A 16,393-nucleotide genomic window follows, 5' to 3' on the forward strand; every position below is an offset into this window, starting at 1 on the left:
GCTAGTTAAATGACAAAGACAAAACAGAAAATGGTGGTGATTTTAGTTTTAAAATTTCTCACCATTTATGCTATCCTAGGTTATAACTCCCCACAGAATTGTTTTAGAATTTCAGTTATGATCTCAAATCGATTATTGTTCTCACAAGTAGGCAGCATATTAAGACAGAGAAAAACAGGCACTAAAATTTAGAAAGCTGGAAGTGGTCATTTTAGCCTGATAGTTACGACACCAGTATTTCATATTTAGTTTGATTCCCAGCTGTGGTTCCTGAATCCAGCTTCCTGCTAATGTGCAATGTGGGAGTCAAGTCTGATGGCTCAAATGAGAATGTTCTTGCAAGTCAGGGTTGAGTTCTCAGCTCTCAGTTCAGTCCACATTAATGTAGATATATGGGATGCAAATTAGGGGATGGGAGCTCTCTCTTCCAGTCTTTGTATCTCTCGTCCTGCCTTTCCCCTCAAATAAATTAAAAAGTTAGGAAAACAGATGGAAATTTTGCCCATCCTCCTTTTCATCTCCATATTAAATCAGTCATCAAAATTAGCCACTGCTGGGCCCAACACGATGGCTCAGTGGCTAAATTCTCACGTTGCAAGGGCAGGAATTCTATATGGGCACCTGCTTGTGTCTCAGTTTCTCTATTTCCCATCCAGATCCCTGCTTGTGGCCTGGGAAAGCAGTAGAGGATAGCTCCAAGCCTTGGGACCTTGCACACATTTGAAAGACCCAAAGAAACTTTTGGCTTCTAGCTTTGCATCAGCTCAGCTCTGACAGTTGTAATCATTTGAGGAGTGAACCAGCAGATAGAAAAATGTTTTGCTCTGTCTCTCATTCTCTCCATACATGTGATGTGCTTTTTCAATAAAAAAACAAGTCTTTAGAAAATTTGGCCACTGCTTTGTCATAAACTACATTTAATTGACCTCTAAAATGTCTATTTGACCCATCCTGATCAGGATGAGACTTAACAATGCAATTACCAATTTTTTTTTTAAATTGGAAAGGCTGATCTACAGAGAGAAAGGAGAAGGAGAAACAGAGTCAAAGATCTTCCATCCATTGGTTTGTTCCCCAAGTGGCCACAATGGCCAGAGTTGAGCCAATCCAAAGCCAGGAGCTGGGAACCTCTTCCAGGTTTCCCATATGGCTGCAGGAACCCAAGGCATTGGGCCATCCTCTCCTGCTTTCCCAGGCTATACACAGAGAGCTGGATAGGACGTGGAACAGCCAGAACACAAACTGGTGCCCCAGTGTGCAAGGTAAGGATTTTAGTCATTGAGCCATTGCGCCAGACTGCAACCACCATTCTGTGAGCACACTGGCCACATACAGAAGCTCATCTATAAACCTGCAACCTGCTCCTCAGCTCTATTGAGTTTCCTGTTTGTTGCCAGCATCAACTTGTTGTGTTGCGAATATGTTCAGCAGCGTCTAATTAGGAGTTTTCAGGAAAGGAAATGACGGTTTTAAAAAATCATTACATTTTATGGTGTTGTAGCAAGAGATCATTAAAAATTTATGAATCTAAACAGTAAGCAGTCTTCAACGACACTGTACTCAAAATGGAATAAGCGTTCAATAGTGTAAGTTGAGCGTTAATTACTTGAGAAGTATGACATTTGAAGCACTTCAAAGTTCAGAGTTTCTCAAAGTTTTTGGAATATTTGAATAAACTTTGCATGTTGAGCAGCTCTACTCTGGAAATCTAAAACTTTCCAAAGTTGAAAACTTTTTGATCATGAGATAAGTGTGCACAATTTTTAGATATTATAATTTATTTGCAGTAATTTTAGATTTGAGATGCCCAACTGCACCTAGGAACATAACATAGAAGTCCAGGAAATACCTTCAAAAGCTCATGTTACACAAATATTTTAAAATGATGATAGAATCTTTTTATCATGCAACTGTACTTACAAAAATATTTCTTGTTTAAACTTGAAAAGCTCATATATTCTACATACAAAAATAAATACTGGCCTCTCTGAGCCTGTACACACAGCTGCACACAAATAAGAAGATGCACTAAAAACTGTGAAGCTGGTAGCCCTGGTCAGCTGGTCTATTAGAGTGGGAATTCTTTGATCATCTGAGAACGCTCATCCAGTATTTTACACCATTCTATGGAAGGTCTTTCGGTGAATGGTCACGCAGTCATGATTTACAGGTCAAGTCTGTCCCACTGCCTATTTTAGTAAACACAGCTGTGTGACATATAGCCACATTCATTTACTGACTTATTGTTTATGATTACTTTTGCACTAAAAGAGCAATGTTGGGTTTTCATGTCAGAGGTTGGACGGGTTACAAAACTGTCTAAACTTTCATAGTGAAGACCTGCTGCTCCTACTTAGATGAATAATCTGAGAACTTCACAGAAAGCTTGACAGCTAGACTGGCCTGAGGAGAGTTCATTTCCATGCTGTTGAAATTTTGCATCTCAGTTCACAATCCTGCATAGACCTGTTCCTGTGTAGCTCCGGAACTGAAGGGTGAAGATTGGAAACAGACAGAGGAGTTTGTGCAGCAGGGCCTGTGAGTCAGGAAGATCTGATTCAATGAGCCAGTTGTGAAGGAATTCAGAGTTCATCTGAAATCTATTCATTGCAAGTGACAAAATCACATATCAAAATCTAAAAGCATACCTGACTTCAAGCGTAGCTGGAGCCAGGGGCTGAAGTTATTTCAAAAGCATTGCTTTTCTCCTACATCTGGTTTTTGTGAACTGGCTTAAGTTTCAACATCCAATCCAAGCAACGCTGAATTCTTGTCCTGACATCCAGCACACCAGTGAAGAAAGTTAATCTCCTCAACAGCTGGACTGGAAATCGTGGGAATCTTGTCCTTTGGTCAAATTTGAGTTTTCTGCATATCTCTGAGCCATTCCGCTCCGTCAGGGTGATGAAGTCCTTTAATTGGTTAGGTCTTAATCATGTCTAGCTTATGGCCTTAATTATACCGATGAAGACTGAAAAAGGAGCCCTTCACTAGATAACGTCCAGGTAAATATTTTATTTTAAAATATACTCATTGCACTTGGCCTCTAGTGTTAGCTTTCAACTGCCAATTAAATATACAATGCTCCATTAAAACTGAACTTGTTAAAACTGAATTTCATATGAACAACAAATTAGAGAACACATTTTTAATTTAAGTGGACCCCAAACATTGCATGGGACACACTTACACCAAAACATTCTAAATTGTTTACCATAAATTAAAATGTAACAAGATCCCTGGTAGATTTACTTTCTAAGTCTGCCAACTCAGTTTTTTCATTGTCTCCAACCTCATTTAAGGCTATTCTAGAAAAAGCATACATAATTATTTGAGTATTAATCAAGATAGTAGTAGGAAAAACATTTAATAAATTAGGAAGTACAATAGAAACAAAAGAAAACATTTTTTGATTTCTAAAATTTTATCTCAATCTTGGTGTTATTATAAGACAGACATGTATCAAGGCTACACAATTCTAAACTGTAAGGCACTTATTCTCCCTCACAAGAGGATGAATAGCAGTGAACACACACACACACACACACACACACACTTTAAAATAATTGTAACTGAAGAGATTTTTCCTTAAAGTCAATGAAATGAAACAATCAACATTTTCAAAGACCCACACATCTTTTCTCAATTCCTGGGAGAGCTAAGTTCAGTGTTGACTGTTTACAATTTATAATGAACCTTAAACTTTGCTCAAAATATTTCCAAAAGGGTTGGCATATAATTCTCATTTGGAGTTTTAAAAGTTTGTTTAAGTCCCTACTGCCAAGTTTTAATTACTTCCTGTAGGGAATTCTCTCTTCTTCAGTCGATGAAATTATTCAGAAGAGAGACATCTGTTTGCTGCTAAACTGAAATGCTACTTCCAGCAACGGAATTTTTTCCTCCCTTTTTTCATTTCATCCTTCCAACTGGTAAAAACAAGATTTATTTTCTTTAAAGAAGGAAAAAGATGATAACTGCTTTGTCATTTAGCTATCTTTAAAAGACCCAAAAGGACTTTTTGCCACTCTCTTACAAAAACGGGGAGTTTTATCGGTATATAATTGCCAAGGTTAATTAAGTACCACATCAGGGCCAGATTTCCTTAGACAGCTGAGAAAATGATCTGTTTTATTATTTTGTTCCATTAAAGAAGCAAAGTGACAGATTCTGTTGCAACAAAATAGCAAATTAAACTGAAAAAACAACACTATTTGCACACAGCATTATATAGAGAAATGACAAATTACTAACTAGATCTGTAAAGTCAGTTAAGGAAAGGACATTATATAATGTGTTAATTACATGAAAAAAAATGATCATTGAAAGAAAATTAGAGAAAAACAGGTAGGTAGGGAACAGAGTTACAAGGCTAGGATTCCCAAAACATTCCCTGGGCATAGATTGAAAAATAACCTGGCTACTTGCTAAGAGACTACGGGCAGGTATTTTAAAACCCCATGTCCTAGGCATCACTAAGTGATCATGGTGTAGTGCCCCACATACATTTATTACAAGAAAATGGATACATCGTTTTTGATACATCTTGAAAACTGCCTGGCACATAGTGCATCTGAGTTCAAATTGTCGTGGTTTCCCATTTTGTTTATTTTGGGTTCTTTCTCCTCCACCAGCACATTTATTCATACCCTTAAGCTAGGCACAGAAAGGCCTGTGTACACGCACGACCTTCAAAACTACTTGCAGACCAGCTCTGGGTTGAGAGACAGAATCCAAGGTCAGTGGTGGATGGTCTTTTGTCCGAGGTCTTTCTGTTTCTCTAGAGAAACATAGCCAGCATCCAGGGTGGTTGTGGGGAGGCAGAGCGATAGATGTGTCAGGTGGCACCATCTTAATAGTTAATAATGTAACCCCAGGACTCTTCATATTCATGTTTCTAGTCTTCCAAGAGTCCCAGATTCAGACCATCTCTAAGTTAACTACCTCATAGAATAAAGTCAAGACCTTTTTGGGGGAAGAAAGACAATAACCCTGTTGACAGGGATCAGGAAAAGATCCAAGGGCATCAAAGAAACACTTTCTCCCTCAGGAGTCCTTGGGTCATCTTCCACTCACCGTGCAGTCTTACGGAAGACATACAAATCACTAAATCACAGATATTTCACCTGGAAAACATGGGTAATGATACCAGAGGAAGGTTTTCATGTGGATTAAGCAGGAAAATATAGGAAACCCTAGATACATAGCATAAAGCCACAGATTATTATTGAAAAAAAATTATGATGAGAAGCACTTTCCATGAGTGAGTTCACTGGAGAGTCTTCTGAAAACTTGGCCAAGGCTATCCATTCAATGGGTTCCAGTTGGAGGAAGGAAAATGATATGTACGTATTCCAGTCTGTGTCTTTATCATGTATAGTTTTTACATTATTTATAATTCCACTAGTATGTTAAATCATAAAGGGAAATCATTATAGCTTCTATATAGTTAGAAAGAAAAATTAACAGTACTTAAAGATGTGATGGCAGGAAAATGGTCACACTTACAGAGCGAACCCATAAGGTTTGTGATAGATAGTGGCTGCATCTTTTACAAAATGCCAGTGCTTATGTTACCATGATATGCTTTCATAATGAACAGTGCACGCACCAAAAGATTCATGTGGTACAATTTTTCACTTTGACTTATTAATGTTAAAATTAGCTTTTCAGCAAAAAGAAAGTATTTATGCTGACAATGAGAAGTTCTGAGATCCGTCACGAGTAGATGTGTTAGTACAGTGCAGACAGTGCAATCTCAATCCACAAAGCTAGATACGCAGAAAGTGATATTCAGCTTTGCTCTGTCAAATTAATTTTTTTTTATCTTGAGAACTCATTTCACTTGGCCTTTTAGGTTTCCAGAAAGTACTGATTCTTCATGTGTCTCTCCTTATGTGTTTTGATTTGACACACACAAAATCATCCCTTGCATGGCATTATCCTCAGTTTTCAACTGGTCCTGTGATGGAGGATGGGGAAACGAGATTCTCTGACTTGACTGAGACCCTAAGCCACCTTAGGGAACAATTACCCACTATGAGGAACGCCGTTATTCTTCACCAAACACTGGCCGAAGCAGAGGAGATTCCAGTGGGACTTAGGGGACTGAAAGGAGAAGAAATACATTTCCATTTTTAGTTTTGCCATCATTTAGGTGTTTTATTTTTTTTTATTTTTTGCTTTGTATATCATGTGGTTGACTAATTCCATATTACCCCTACATGTGCCTTCTGATGTTGAACTGTATCAGGGAAATCCAGAAAAAACCTTGAGTTGTCAAATTTTGTACTCATGTGCAATTCTTCTTTAGAGGTGGAAAACCATGGTCTGACTGTGAGTTTACTTCTCTCTCACTTCGCAAAGACTATCGGTTACATGTTCTGTAATTCCTTTCTGTACGCTGGAAGTGTTTATTTCTTGAGATTTCTTGGAAATCATTAGGCCTTCATTGTGCTTTTTTCCTGGTTTTAAATATATACTGCTTTGAAGTATTCTGCTTGGCAGACAAACAATTCTACAGCTACTTAAGTGAAAATTGACAAACGCCCTTTTGAAATAAAAGATAAGACTCCCCCAAACACTGAACACATCGCCATACAAACACACATTCTCATACATATAGGTTAGAGTTTCTCAGTGATCAACATGAGGTCCTCTGCCTAGGTGTGTAAACTTGGGTTTAGATACTTATCAACTGACTTTAAGTTCACCAAAGATCACCAAATGACTAGCATCCATGTATTCTAGAAGAACATTTGTTGGTGCAGCAGATCATTGACTATGGAGTCACACCCGTGGGTGGCATTTCTGGTTCTGCGACTCTCCAAGCAGATGAACTCGGACAAGTCCCTGATGGTGTTCAACTGCGGTAAGGCCAGAGCCACTGACTCTTGTCTCCCAAGGTAGAGGATGGCGCTGCGAGGAAATCACTTAACACAATGTCTGTGCCAACACGGACACGTTAGTGTCATTGGATTTGCTGATAACTGTCATCGCCTTTGAGATGAAAACCTTCTCTTTCTGGCCACAAGGTGGAGAAAGCAAGCCTTCCATAGTAAATGAATTAAGCCAGAGGTCTAGTAATCCTGGTCTAAATACTACATACATTTAAGAGTGAGAAATAAACAGATCCTCCTATCCCCCTAGCTCTTGTTAGAACTTTAGACAATGTAAACAGGCACTCCGAAGGCGTGTGTGTGAAACTTTGAAGAAATTTACAATAAAAAAACTTGCATTTTGAGAGAGGTCATGTCCTGACTTGGACTCAGGCATAGTCCTAGGCAAATACTGAATGTTAAAAAAGTGTATTTCCTGTCCCAATCTCTCACCAAAGTTCCAAGCAGGCACCTGGACAGAAATCTCTACTGTCTGAGGTAATACTTTGCTGATAACCAGGGGTGTTTACAGTTTAAGATGAAATCCTTTGTTAAACCACTTATCCTTAGTTTTAAACACAGCAATAATAATCTGTGGAACCTACTTAGTAGAGCTGTTATGACAGTCATTTGTATAACGCACATGCAGTTCCTTTGCGAAGTTGGAATTCTATATACACAAAAAGTTCTTTTCATATCAGAGCCACTCAAAATGTTCAGATAGCATTGAAAGAGGCCGTTATGCGAGAATGAACCTAAAATTTTCCAGCAAGCTTTTTTTTTTTAAATCTTACATGCAGGTAGGTGCCTAACAGATTTACTACTGCTAATTTCACCAGTTTTTCCCAAGGTGTGAGTATATTTAAAAAGAAGTGCACACAGTGATTTCACATTTCAGGTTGTAAAATGGCAGACATTTTTTTTTTTTTTTTTTTTTTTTTTTTTGAAAATACTGAAAGATTTTATTTTGAAAAATGGGTCTTATGAAATAAAAGGAGGTATTCTTACAATATCAGAGTAATTGATGCTTTTTTATTTCTTCACTATCACATACCATTAAAATGGCATTAGTATTGTATAATAAGAAAATTGTGATTTTTTTTACATAAAATACCAGGATTTTATTAACAACCACAGGTACATCATGTTTTTTTTTTTTTTTTTTTTTTTTTTTTATTAATTATTATGCATTATGTGACAGTTTCATATGCTCTGGGAATCCCCCCACCCCTCCCTACACCCCTCCCCCCTGGTGGATTCCTCCACCTTGATGCAGTATTACAGTTCAAATTCCATCAAGATTCTTTCCTTGCAAACATATACCCAGCATAGAGTCCAGCTACTCATTGTCCAGATGGGTTGAACAGTTTTTTGGGGAGACCATTTCTGGTCCAAAGTCAGAGCTGGTAGAATATCATCCCAGTCAATTAAGAGTCTCAATATAACATTAACAGCAGTTTGTAACATTATGGAATTGACAAGGTTTTGCGTAACCAGTATGTTAAAAAAAACAAAACAAAACAATACAAAACAAAAAAGAAGCAAGTTCTTAACCACAACCTATGATTAGCTCATTGACATTTCAATTTTAGTTCATATACAGGACCAGCTGCTATATACCTTAAAATGGCTATAAGGTACCATTCAGCTGTCTCGTGTCTGTTTCATTTTAGTATTTAGCCATTTGTTGTGTTGAAGTCTAATTTTACTGATCTTGGCAGATTTTAGGATAATCTAGACTGGCTTGTAACTCTAACAAGACATTTGTCAGCAGTTAAGGTGCAGAACATTTTTTTTTTTTGGGGGGGGGGTGTGCAGGAAAGTCCCCAACACCATGGTAAGGAGTGACTAATCTTTGTGTCCTACCCAGCGAGGCATTAGCCAATCCACGCCAGCTCTTTCCTGTCGGATTTCAAGCTCTACTTTTTGTTGTTTGTCTATTTATTTTAGGTTTTTTTTTTAGTTTGTATGATTGTTTGTTTGCTGTGAGGGGTTTTCGGAGCGATCCTGATGGTCATTGCAAGGGAGGGTGGGGGTCCAGAGGTGGAGCCAGGCTCGGTCCAGAGAAAGCTCTCCTCCCTGGTCCCGAGGGACGTTTATTGTTCTTCTGTTTCTGCGGACCGCTCAGGGCTTCTGGTTGTCATTCCGATGACGTTGGTTTCTGCGCGGTAGTGTTTGGACTTCTTCCATCCCCTGCGGGAGCTCCGGTTAGGGGTGGGTGACCTCAGAGTACTCGGCCTCCGAGGGCATCCAATTCCCTGTGGCCTCCTTGGCAGTTGGGATATAGTCCTTGTTGCTCGTATTAGTAGTTTGTGGTGAAGGTCTGGGAGTCTTCATGGTTGGGATCCAGGCTTTCTCCTTGCCAGGCAGACATTTTTTTTTCAGGTACTTAATCCTCATTTTCTGCCTCTAGGGAACCAAGATGAGAAGTCCAAACCACCGGTATACTGAGTCAGCTCCAGGTCCAAGTGATGAGAGCAAGAGTGTATGTATTTATGAAAGTGTACATGGATTTTAAACGAAGATATCATTTCTAGAATAAATGCCCTCATCTCACACAGAGTTTGCAGATCTTCTAGGAGAAGCTAGTGTAGCTGCTCTTAACACTGGGTCAGTCTTAATTCACAAATCCGTAATTCCTGGCTCTCTCTCCTCTCTCTCTCCCCACCCCCTCCACCTTCATTTCCTAGGCCTCTTTCCTCTTGCTTTCATGTATATATTTACCCCCAGCACTGCCCCTTCAGTTGAGCAACTAATTGCAATGTTCATCCCTTTTATGGGTTAGACATTCCCCCAAAATGACCTCACTAAATCTTAAAACAGCAGCTACCACTTTTATTTCTGATCCAAACTTCATTTTTTCAATCTATTTTTCTCTACTTGTGTTAAAATAATATCTATTTTCTACACTTTCACAGTAGTGACAGAAAGAGAGGATGAATCGGAGAGCAACAGTCCTCCCTCCCGAAGGGCACAGCAGCTCGTACTGGTTCAGGCCAAAACCAGAAGACTGGAACTCCTGGGTTTTATTTCACATGTGTCTTCCATCTGTCTTATTCCCCGTATGTCTCTGAGTGACATGGTCCAAGCAGTTGAACCATCGCCTACTGCTTTTCCAGGTGCTTTAGCAAGGAGTTGAATCAGTAGCAAGGCGGCCAGAATTCGAACAAGCACACCAATTCATAGACGCTGGGGTTGTGAACAGCGGCTTACCTTGTTGCACCAAAACAACAGCCCTGCAAACTTTCAAATGTGTCACTATTTGAAGAAAGCATACTATGGTTTCTTTGCATATAGACATGCTCAGAAAGGAACATGAAAAAAATCTTCAGACTTGACACTTATCTTCACTTATGAGCTCAAATTTTTCTGCTTTCCAAGATGGAAACTACTAAAGTTGCATACCAAGTGTTACGTCTGTGGTTGGCATAATTCTATTACAAAAGAAGAATCTTCTTTTGATGTGTTTCAGATAGCTGTCTTCTTTGTCTTTACGCTGGTGCTATTGAAGACACTTCGGCTGTCATTTTGGTTTTCCTGTTTTTAAGGAAGAAATATGACTAGGGATACATTTTATTTTCAGTAAATTTCCACTCTAGGACCCAAACAAAAGTTTCCACAGGCAGCCAACAACATGACTGGAGCCCTGCAATGTGATTCTTTCAAAACGAGGCTTGAAATAGCACATTCATTTCCACTAAATTTACTTTTAATGCATTTCATGGAATGATCCTTTGTGTCTAATCCACCCACACGAGTATCTAGGGCTTACAGCCTGACACTAAATTTCCAATTTTCCTCTTAATAATATCCTTATTCCCGATAGGTATTGTCAGTCACTAGAATTCTATATGCAGAAAAGAATCACGCTTGTTACCCACTGACTTAGGCATCTCCCAAAGCAGTCTGAGACAAGGGCAGTTTAAGGAAAGCATACGGGGATGCGGGAGAGAGAGATGCATGGGTTGGAACGGCAAGCAGCAAACGGTTTCCTTAATGGCCGCTCTGTGGACAACTCTGGAACTGCTGTCAACTAAGCTTCTCAATGCTGTGTGGTGATGGGTGAGGAAGGTGAGATGTTTCTCTCCCAATACCTGAGTCATGAGAAAAGAATTCCTGGGACAGAGGAGATGTTACTTCTCAGGAATTCCTGACCTCCTTGCTTGTGGAAGTAGTTGGACTCAACAACACAAAGCCAGCCTTCCAACAGTGATCCAGCATGGTGCCATTGGACCATGGCACGCAGTGCGTGGAAGCTGTAAGTCCGTACAAAGAGAGAGAGATGAGGAACAGTGATTCCCCTGCCAACCTACTTTTTTTTCTTGTATATTTCACCTTACATGTTTGCCTACATTCATATCAAACTTCAAAATTAGTAGTCAAAACAAACTCCCCATAAGGAACCGCCCCCCCAACCGTATGGTTTCATTGAACAAAATATTTTAAAAACGATTAACAAGAATTTTGAATAATCACTTCCAGAAAGTAAAAGAGAAGACCTCCCAATGAATTTTGTAAATTTCTTCCTCATACCAAAAACAGACAAACAGTACAAAAAAAAAAAATAAGGAAACATGAAGACTGGTGTCTCTCTAAAACTTAGAAACAGCACCCTTCACTGGAATATTAGTTAACAGATCCAAAGATAAATGTATATATCATTTCCATGTGGGCCACCCTGTACTGCTTTCCCAGGCCATAAGCAGAGAACTGGATGGGAAATGAAGTAGTTAGGAAATGAACTGGCACTCACATGGGATACTGGCCACGCAAGGCAAGCATTTAGCCACTGAGCCATTGCACTGGGACTCAAAATCCAATTTCTATCCACAATAAAAACTCTTAGCAAGACAGGGGCACGAGACAGTTGCTTCAGCTTGCATCTTCAAAATCCTAAATTCTAGCATCTGACAGACTTAAAAACCAGAGAGAAGACAATGATACGGGCTCTTACTGTGTGTTCAACATAAAAAAAAAAAAAATGCAAGAACTATATAAACCTCAAAACGCTCACACTAATAAGTGAGTTTCACAATACTACAAAATATAAGTTCAATGCTCAAAAATGAATTGGTTACTCATCATTCACAATGAACATGCAGAGACTGAAATTTGAAGCGTAATTCCATTAACAGTCATTCCAAAGAAAATTAAACACTTAGCTATACACTTCAAAAAAATGTCCTGAGGTGGGTATTTGGCACAGTAATACCCATACCCCACTATCAGAGTGTTTGATGCTTTTTGGGTTGGAATGCTGACTCCACTCCTAATTCTGGCCCCTGGTGGTCCACATCTGAGTGGAAACAGATAATGGTTCAAGTGGTTGAGTCCCATCCACCCATTTCTGAAACTCTGATAAACTTCCTTGCTGCAGTCTGGTCCAACCTTGGTTGTTGCAGACGCTGGAGAAGTGAGCCAGTAGGTGGGAGATCTCTCTGTCTCTCTCTCTGCCTTTTTTTTCCTCCTTCTCTCATTTTAAATAATCAAAACATTTAGAAAATGTCCAAGAACTGTATGACAAAAATAACGAAATTCTCTTAAAGGAAACTGAAGAAGAGCAGAGGCCATGAGTATAGATTGGAAGACTCTGTGTAGCAAAGATCTCAATTGTCTCACCAATTCACAGTAAATTCAGTTTTAATGTGATTCTCAAAATTTGAGAACAGTATTTTTTTTCTAAGTGTAATCAAGCTTTACATAAAATTTATGTGGAGACATATGGGTCCTGACTACCTCAAACAACTCGGACAACGAGTATAAAGCAGGATGAGTAATTTGCCGTGATTGAACAAAAAAGACAACTGTGCACTAACAATAACCAAGCCTAGATTAAAGCATATATGAAAAGAAGAAAAGAAAACTATAAATGACTATAAACAAAAAATCAACTGAGTTTTTAAGAGGAGGTGTAGGGCAAAGGGTTGAGGGAGAGAAAAGACTGTTTTTACACTTTTGGCAAAGAATGTAGGAGAAATTGCACATCCATGGAGTGGGAAGTTTGGGTTATTGACTTAATTGTAAAACATTAAATTCTAAAGAGTTGAGAAAAAAGAAAAAGATGTCTCTGTTGCGTGCTGCTGTGCTTCCTACTTCTGCTAAGATGATTTTGTTGTACCGGATTTTGAGAGCCCCAGAAAATCATCAGTCGGTGCTAAGGCATAAAGCCTGTTTATAAAAGCTAACCTAGGCTCCCTGCCGCCACCCCAGCGCTGCCACCATAGCCCAGCAGGGCTTGGGGGAGGGGTGGCTGCAGCAAAAACAGTAGGGGCAGAAGAAAAGAAAAAGAGCCAGGTTGAACAACACAGGGTTCTTATACATTTCGGCCAATTCCATACAATTATACAATCATGATTGGTCAGTTCATCTGTTAACTTTCAAAAAGAGCAAGTTAGCAGGCTTCTATTGGTGGGTTTGAAGCAAGCAACTTTCAAAAAGTACAAACTGATGGGCCATAGGGCAGTGGGTCTTATCTAATTAAAATTTAAATTATGGAAATGTATAATATTATTTACATTACTTCACAGTTTTCTGTGAATTGACAGCAATTTACTAAGCCAAAAAAAAAAAAAAAATCAGTTGTGAACTTAGGTCTCCATAGAAGGAATGATTATTCATAACTATCTGGTTTTCGGTACTCTGACTTACTTCTGAAGACCGAGTAATAGTTTTGAATCTCCAAAAATAAAACTTATAAAATTAGACTTTACTAAGTTCACAATAATCAAGCGCAATTTCCTAGTATTTTGAATGACAATCCCAATTTGCCGCAAGCAATTGTAAACATGACATTGCCGCTTTCAACTGAGTGAGCTACAAAGTAAGGAATAAATTTGAAGAAACTCACATGACTGTCTCTGAGTAATTAAATTTCACATTGATCCTATTGCAATCAATGTGAGAGGCTGACCTAGAACTGAAGTGGGATGAGAGAATGAAGCTTTCTTTAGCTGGCAATATACAGTGGATGAGCAAAGAGTGGTGGGCTGTGAAAACACATCCCATGACATTGGCTTTCTCAAACTGTTCTTTGTAGAAATGGAGTCGCTTGCCAGCAGCATCCCCATGCAAAATTTGATTATCCAGGATTGGGCAGTGTTAGTGATTCTGCCACAAATTCGTGTTGAAGCCTTCACCTGTACCTCCTTGGAACTGATCTGTATTTGGAAACAGGCCTTTAGGAGATAATTCAGATGAAGCCTTAATCTGATCTGACTGATACCCTTTTAAAAAGATGGGATTAGGATCCGTGGTGTGAATCGCAGGAATGTTTGTGTGCACAGCAAAGGTCACATAAGGACACCGTGAAGAGGCTCCAGGCTCCTGGCTTGAGATGCTCAGCTATGCCCATTGTGGCCAATCAGGGACTGAGTGAGAAGATGGAAATTTTTCTCTCTTCTCTGCTTCTCCTTCTTTCTGAAAATCTGTCTTTCAAATAAAAATAAATAAATATAATCTCATTTCCTTGTCATGTGCTACCAGAGATCATAATCATCTCTCTTGGGTCTCATCTTTTTTTTTTAAAGATTTATTTATTTTTATTGGAAAGGCAGATATACAAAGAGGAGGACAGACAGAGAGGAAGATCTTCTATCTGATGATTCACTCCCCAAGCAATGGCTGGAGCTGAGCCAATCTGAAGCCAGGAGCCAGGAGCTTCTTCTGGGTCTTCCACGCGGGTGCAGGGTCCCAAGTTCTTGGGCCATCCTCGACTGCTTTCCCAGGCCACAAGCAGGGAGCTGGATGGGAAGCGGGGCCACCAGGAATAGAACTGGCACCCATATGGGATCTTGGCAAGTTCAAGGCGAGGACTTTAACCACTACGCTATCACGCCAGGCCCTCTTGGGTCTCTTCTTAGCACATCAATACTACACATAAGGGTCTCACCTTCACGGCACCATCACCTGAGAGTTAGACTTCCACACAGGAATTTCTGAGAGACACAAGTGTTCAATCTGCAGCAGGGCTCATACTCATGCACAAAGACAGGTGTAGAAAAAAAGAAATAACCTGCAAAATCCTGATCATGCTTTTTCTAGCTTCCACAAGTATAAGAATGTAAAATCTGTTGTTGAAGGCACTCTGTCTCAGATATTTTGTTTTAGCAGGTGTAAGCAATTAATACAGAGAAAAAAATGAAATCTGTAATCCAAAAAGATAAAAAAAGATTGAAACTTCTAATAATGTGGGAAAAATGATAAAGGACAAAAAAATTATAATAAAGATGAAGGCTAATATGGCTTTTTTAGAGACCACGGAACAATGCACAGGAATCTATTGCTTCCCGTAGTTAGAGGGGAAGATTGTTCTGGCATGGAGAACTTACAGGCCAAGAATACTGGTTAACATCTGGCCATGTCATTGGATGTTTCCCTTTGCACTCCGCTTTCCACCCACATAACAAATAACTAGCCAGCCCAAAATGTTATTGATGCTAACGTTGAGAAATCCTGGTCTGACATAGATTTGCCTGACATTCTGATTAAGCAATGAGAAACTTAATTTTTTTTAACTTGCAATAAGGGTCTGTAAAGTCATTTCTGCATGTTAATTATCTTGTGCCAGACACTTTGAACAGGTAGTGAATGGGTACTCTTACTAATAATACTCTTCATCAGAAAAACTGACCCTGGCTGTGATCACCACACAGGATGGAGGACTTTCCTCATTAGCATCGGTGAAAGAACTTCTCTAACATGCTGCCTTTCATAATATGCAGGAGATAGACACGAATGCTTTATGCCACACAAAGGGTAAATAGGGCCACTGGTTCTGGCTACGCTGTTTGCTGACCATGAATTTGCTATGCAAACAATCATTTGAAGTAAAATTTAAAATGCTTTATTAACTACAAGGAGTATAGTGACTTGGCACCAAATTTTGAAATACAAGCTTGCAGTGATTTGATGCTAACTTTCAATAATTTGTTTCATCTCTTTTGTCTTCTTTTACCATCATTTATGTCTAGTACATAAAGAATGATAAAGGTAATGATGTCTAAGTATAAGAGACTGAATCAAAGCATGTGAGTTGTACTTCCCCTGGAAGAATCCAGACCTCTGTATCCATGGATGACAAGGAACAAGGTTTTCCCTTAGTTGGAGATAGAGAATATTGATGCCACATCTCAACTGCTTCCAATTTACCAAAATGGGTCTTCGCTACGAACATAGAAGTCATTTCGCTGGACTTCAAAACACAGTGTAAGCCTCAGAATGTTTGTTTCTGTTTGTTTATGTACTTCTTTAGTTATTTGAGATGTAGATAAAGAGGAATGACTCAGGACAGAAAGATGAAAGACAATGAGAGAGAAGACAGAACTTCCATGCATTGGCTTCCTCTGCTCAAATGATCGCAAGAACCAGAGTCAGAAGCCAAACCTAAGGGTAGCTGGGAAACATAGCACATGCCTTTCATGTGGGTGACAGGGTGCTGACTACCCGAGCAGTCACACACTTCCAAGGGTGTATATGGATAGGAGGCTTGAATCAGGGAAGACCTTGGACTCAAACTTAAT

The sequence above is a fragment of the Ochotona princeps genome, chromosome 30 (genome assembly GCF_030435755.1).
Source record: "Ochotona princeps isolate mOchPri1 chromosome 30, mOchPri1.hap1, whole genome shotgun sequence".
Classification (NCBI taxonomy): Eukaryota; Metazoa; Chordata; class Mammalia; order Lagomorpha; family Ochotonidae; genus Ochotona; species Ochotona princeps.